Source organism: Echinops telfairi, unplaced genomic scaffold, assembly GCF_000313985.2.
Source record: "Echinops telfairi isolate 266 unplaced genomic scaffold, ASM31398v2 ScPeMD7_2291;HRSCAF=2852, whole genome shotgun sequence".
Lineage (NCBI taxonomy): Eukaryota > Metazoa > Chordata > Mammalia > Afrosoricida > Tenrecidae > Echinops > Echinops telfairi.
Window position 1 is genome coordinate 41,207,786 of NW_022106189.1, and position 6,704 is coordinate 41,214,489.

The following is a 6,704-nucleotide window of genomic DNA, read 5'->3' on the forward strand; positions in this document are numbered from 1 at the left end:
AGACATCTGGTTTTCACTAATAATGGGAGACAGTGTAGATGGATGGATCTTAGAAGGATTTGAATAGAAGTTGGCCGCTCCTCACTCACTAACTAGATAGCCACTGGCTACTTCTGTGCTGGATTCTCTGCTACGGGCCTCACACATGTTACCTCGTGGGAACCTGACAGCCACCTTGGAATGTTCTCGCATGATACTCATCTTGGAGATGAGGAAGCTTAAGTTCTGGGAAACTTTTGTCAAATGGTCTCAACTTTCAGGCCAGAGCTCGTGAAACTAGAGGTCAAAGCCGATGCATCTGGACAAACACCACCTTCCCAACCTCAGTGTCTCCATCGGTGAAACCTCCTCTCCCAGGGTTGTCCTGAGGATGCCACCTAATGACAAAGGTCAAGTGCCTGGCCCTGAGAAGGGACTCCACGGGTGGCAGCTATTGTGTTGACTCTGACTTGCCCTTTGGGATGAGGTCATCAGGCCCTCTCTCAACCCCCACCCTCTGCGCACGTTCTCCATTGATCTGTGTGGAGGGAGACTGGCTGGAGCCCGGAAGCAAGTGCCAGAAGCATTACAGAATCCAGTCTCTCTGCTACGTAGGGCCCAAGAGGTCTGCTCCTCACTCCCAGCCAAGCAGCCATGTTCGAGATGCAAACTAAATGCGGAACCTGACCCAAAAGCAAAGGGTGGCTCCAGAAGGGAAAATGCAAACCGAGACAATAGTTTTCACAGATCAATAGGAAACCTTTAAAGGCCCACTGATGAGCGAGGCTGGAGGGACGCTCCTGTTCTGTAAAAGGAAAATGAAATGAATCAATAAGAGACGAAAACTGATATGAAAGGGCTGAGATTTTTCTCCCTGCGACCAGGCGCTCTCTTCCAAGCGGATGAGTTCATTTCCTTCCTACCATCTCTGATGGGACCCTGCGGCACAAGGATCAGAGAAGTGGCCCGTAGCCACCTGTGGAGAGACGTCATGCCTGATGGCCATTGCTTGCTGGTCACCCAAGCATAGGGCCCACTTTACCTGAATGTAACACACTGGGCCGAGGAGGCCTCTCTAGTGCGTTGAAGTGGACCCTGCTCTTTAGTTTCTACTAGGGTCCGTCTGCCAATAGTTGGTATATTTTAAGGATTCATTACTGTGTGGTCTGGGGGACATTGGTGAACATCACAGTTCCCTTATCAATGCAAACATCAAGGTGGCTGTGAAGAAATAATACAAATGATCACCATTTTCCTCAGACAGGCCATCACCACACCCTCACCCTCACCAGCCCAAGAAGTAGTATGGATAAAGACGCATGTCCATTGAGAGTTTCTTGGGAGAGGTCAGGCCTATGGGCTAGAAAGGCCATAGCTGGGATGGCCGTGAGCAAGGTGTGGCTCACCTGTGACCCACAGGTACTTCACGCTAGAGACGGGACAAGGACGCCTTCCCTGCTGGGCTGCGTGAGGGCTAGGAAAAGCAAACCATGGAAAGCATTTGGCACAGTGTCTGGCACATAATGTGTCCTCAGGGAGCCTCTCCCCTGGATTCTAATCCACCGAGCTTCCGCCTAACCTATTGGCAAGCCTAGATTGGCAACTCAGAGTCCAGGTCAAGAGACGCAAGGGGTCACTTGGGGGAAGAGGGAAGAGAAAAGGTGGACAGGCACTGCCTGGCTTGTCTGGGATTTAACAAAGCCCAGGTGGGCTTGCCCCGCTTTGAGAGAACTCCCCACCATGACTGCCCACTTTTGGTTTCTCCTGTCCTAGCCCAGAGTGTTCTCATTCACCCCTGAGCTGCAGGGGTGCAGAAAGATGCAGGCATCTCTTGGTCAGACATAAGCTGCTTCTCCCAGCACACATCACTCCTCTAGGGCTCCGGCCTCTGTGCACTGTCCCGGAGAGCAGGGTCCATCGGGATGGATTGATTGTGTGCCAGGCAGAAGAGGCCACGAGACAAACAAAACAGATCCCTATTGCGGAGCGCATCCCATCCTGGTCCATAAGCATAACAGTTGTCCTCAAGTCAACGCCAACGCAGGGTGACCCCATGTGAGCCAGAGTAGACCAGGGCTCCGTATACTTTTGACGGTTGATGTTTCAGAAGTTGATTGTGAAACCTTTCTTCGGAGGTCCCTGTGAGTGAACTTGAACCCGCCCTCCCTTTGTACGTTGGCAACCGAACACATTAACCATTGGTACCACCCTGGACATTATAAGATGTCTTGCTCCCACCATGACCATCCTATCTAAAAGAGAAACCCTCGGAGAATGTCTAACTCGACACTGACTTTTTGGCACAACACATAACCCCGCCCCTACCCTCAAGCACCCCGGGTCCTCCACCCCACCCCTCATGCCCCTCCATGCTCGGGTCCTGCAGTGTTCTCTGGCATGTTGCACTTGGATGCTTTCCCCTCAGTAATTCCTTGGCCTCTTCTTGGTCATTGTCCCCGGTGGTGGGTGGAGTCATTCTCTGTTTCTCTCGACTTTCGTAACTGGATATGTCAGCATCTGGGTGTCCACCAATTCCCTTCAGCAAGAATTCTTGTTAGCCTGAGAGCCTATTGTCCTTGTTGTGGGTGGCCTGAAGGGTGTCTGGGTGAGGTGACCTCAAATTGCCAAAGTAATAAATGCATTTAAAAGTTGGCAGGTCAAGCCTTTTTCCTCCTACTAGCTGACGAATTGTATTCTTTCTTTCATGATGCTTCCACGGTCATAGTTCTTCCAACCCCGCTGCGGCTGTCACACATGGTGCCTCTTTCTCTCGTGCCTCCATTTTTGATTCCTCTCTCGGATCTCTCCCTTCAGCTGGAGCTTCCCTCCTTGACCATGGAGAAAAGTTCTGAGAGCTACTTCAGTTCTTCCCCCCTCCAGGAACCACTGGAAGAAGGAAGGGACCTAACTCATGATTCCATCTGCAAGCTAAGTATTAGGGATTTAGCCATATGTTCATTGATAGATCCATATATCCATGAAGTGTGCCTGACCAAAGCCACAGTTTTTTCCCTCACCGCATATGCATATGAAAGTTGGATGATGGATGAGGAAGACCGATCAATGCATCTGAATGAGAGACTGGTGAAGAACACTTAAAGTTTTGGGGACTGACAAGAAACCAACACATCGGTCTCCGAAGAAGTCCAGCCAGAATTGTCCTTAGAAGGCAGGATGGTGAGACTTCGCCTCATGTGTATTTGGAAGAGGACATCGTGCTTCATAAAGTTAAGGGACAGCTAAAAGGAAGAAGACCTTGATGAGATGGATGGACACAATGGCCGCCACGTGGGGTTACAATACAAGAACAACTGGGAGGAGAGGCGCAAGACCAGACAGCGTTTCGGTGTGTTGCACAGAGGGTCACGGTGCGTTGGGTTGGAGCAACAAGAAGTACATCTTAAAGGGAGGTGATGAGGCTTAACCAGGTGCTGTGGCTCACACATCATTATGTGACAGATTTCCTGGTTCTCTGTGCTATCTGTCCCTTGAAATATGAAGGGCATGGATGACATGTGCAAACAAATGCCAGCCTCATCACTTGGGTCCATGTGACATTCATTTTGGAACGTGTTGGTTTGATTATCTATTGTTCGGGGCTCCCACTGAAGGGTTTTTTGTTTGCCTTTCGAATGCTGTCTTTCAGATGATTCTGTGTGCAAAGCCGGGCCATGAAAAGGCACAGAATTAGGCAAACCAAGGATGGGGAGTGGAGAAAGCCATTATAGCCCAGCTCAAATTCTAGCTCCTCGACTGAGGAATGGCCTCAAGCTATGGGAATAAGCGGGGCACCTCCTCCTAAGAGGGGCTGTATAAGTCAGGATGTTAACCACAGACACTTGGTTGGCATATGGCAGAATCATGTAATCATATGCTATTGCTTTCATTACCTGGGATCAACCTTACCACGTGTTAGCTGTTAGACACTTAGAGAAATCTCCGAAGAGCTCTGTATTTCGTGTAATTTGGTAAATACAAGGGTCATGCTTCCCATCTTGAAGATCCTTCTGGAGTCTCTGATGCCATAAGCCATGTAAACTCGGGAACGTAGTTGTAGCAGGTGCTTTCTCGGTAATACATACTTATTCTTTTTCCCTTTGAGAGCGTTCAAAACACTGCCATCCAGTACGTCCAGTGGAGGAATCTGGAAGGAAATGAAGAAGGAGCCAAGTCTGGATCTGGCTGATGACGAGCTTCCTGGTGACGGCCAAGGAATCTTTTGTTTTCAGTTCCTACCCAGGGGTGGTCTGGCTCCAGTAACCAATGGGAGTCCATCCCACCCCTTTCCCAGGTGGTCCCTCAAACTGCTTGGCGAGTTGTCCCCCAGGCATGTCCACTTCAGGCAACGGTGACGACGTGCAGGATCATTCCTGTCTCTACGTGTCACTCCAGGCCCCAGTGGCGAGTGCAAGAGAGCACCCTGATCAACACCACATTTCTGGATTTCATCAGCGTCTGCACTGGCTCAGTGCTCTTTTGGCAGGCAGCATGGGCATGTAGAAGCTGTTGGAGACAAACAGAAATCGAAGAGGTATCCCTCTGGGTTGGGACTTGACAGCACCATGCTCTGAGATCAGTCTCCTTCCAGACGCAGAGAGGAGCATCTTGTTCCTCTGACGTGCAAAAGAGAAGAGATCCCGTCTCCCTTCCGCTCCCTGGGATAATCTCTCTCTCTCTCTCTCTCTGTGTGTCTCTCTCTCCAGTTACATTTTCTCTGAGGCATCATGAATTTGATCCTGCATCTCTCTCTTTTTTTTTTGAGGTGACAGGAGAAAAGAATTTATTGAGTCTTCCGCCCTAGTTCTCCTTCTTCTGCACAGTCTTGGTTCCCCGGAGCTGCCCAGTCTGGCGAGCAGCAATGAGACCCACTTTGCGACCAGCAGGGGTATCTCTGCGGATGGATGAGAGCTTGTCAATGGGCTGGTGGTTACCACCTTCAAAGGGATGCTCCCCACAGGGTTCAAGGCCACACCCAGCATGCGAGGCCAGCAGCTCCTCTTGGCCTTATACTTGTGATAGGCACGACCAGCCTTCAGGATGGGCTAGTCTATGCGGCCACCACCTGCCGCCACCCCAACCACAGCTCTGTTGGCAGATGCGATGACCTTCTTGGAGCCCAAGGGCAGCTTCACTCAGGTTGTCTTGGTCTCGGGATTGTGGGCGATGACAGTGGCCAGAGGTCCGAGCTAGCTTGCCTCAGTCTCCAGGCTTCTCCTCCAGACAGCACCCGATGGTGCCCTCAGGCCCGGTGCCCACCGGGAGAACATTGCCAATGTTGAGCTGGGCCTTCTTGCCGCAGGACACAAACTGGCCGGTGTGTATGCCTTCGGCTGCGAGGAACAGTTCCGTCAGTTTCTTAAACCGGTAGGGGTCTCTGAAGACCACCTTGGCGAGGGGCACGCCGCGGCTGGGTCGTGGATAATGTCCTTCACTATGCCCTTGATGTAGCCGTGCCACACGGCGAAGTCCACGGCGCGCAGTCGTGTGGTGCCCTTACGATGCTTCACATGCGTGGAACACAGTCCGCTGTCCCCGATGACGTGGCCCATGGCGGCAGTTAGAAAGGGTTCAGGAGATTCCCCGCAGGCCCCAGGGTGGAGGATGGCAGCAGATAGAGCGGGCCCCTCAGCACCACAAGCACGTCTTTGATCCTGTATCTCTCTCTCCTCCCAAATTCTATTGTTCACACCCTACAATCACCAAGTCCTGTCATAATGATCTCTCAAATGCATACTTGTCTCTTTATGCATCAATACCATCTTAGCCTAAGCAAACAGCATGCCCCCAGGCCGCCCAGCCACTAGAGTGAGCGTCTCCAAATACACACTCAATGCACTCTTCCCTGCCAAGCCCTGCATGGCATCGTGCCACTCACTCCTTGACCCACCCTTCAAGGTGGAGAATCATCAGTTAGTTCCCTGCTTAGGTAGTGAACCCCAATTGGACCCTCATATTGGAATATTGGAAATAACATGAGCTGCCAAAAGAACAAACACATTTGTTTGGGAAGCAGTACAGTTCAGAATGTCCTTAGAAGCAAGGACGGCAAGACTTCTTCTCACATACTTTGGACATGTTAGCCGAAGACACCATTCCCTGGAAAAGTACATCACGCATGGTTAACGAGAGGGGCAGTGAAAAAGAAGGCCTTTGACACGATGGATTCACACTGTGGATGCAACAGTGGTGAGGGTGTCACAGGTTGGGGCGATGCTTCGTTCGGTCACACACGGGGTCACTATGGGTCAGAATCAACTCAACTGCATCTCACAATAGCACTCTTCAGCGGCTTTCCATTTGTTTCGGGACAGGTCCCTACTCAGCTTTTCAGAACTTTTTGTGAACCACTTATGTTGATTTCTCTCGAGCACCTCCTCTCATTCCATCCCCTATCTTCCTCTTCTGCAAAGCAGGTGGTGTGCTCCCATGCCCGCTTGCCATGCCCATGTTTGTTCTAAATTCCTGTCTCATCTCTTTCTCTTTGTTGACCCCAGGATCAGTGCATGGGACACCTCCCTTTCATTTCCATGGCTGAGTTGGCTGGCCCGTCTTGGTCCTCCCTGAATTTTCATCAAAAATTAAACATCAGAGTCTTCTTTGGGGGAAGTATGGAATAGTATTAGCACATTTATTTTTTGTAATGCCTACCTTGTATATTGTACAGTGTACATAATATACCAGTGTGCTAGAATCCGGATGTCATAGTTGGGTTACACGTTGAGCTA

The 6,704-nt window shown here is 50.7% G+C and overlaps 1 pseudogene; it reads right to left on the reverse strand.

The window, feature by feature from the left end:
• Positions 1-4,776: 4,776 nt before the first annotated feature.
• LOC101647735 lies at positions 4,777-5,528 on the reverse strand (annotated as a pseudogene).
• Positions 5,529-6,704: the final 1,176 nt, after the last annotated feature.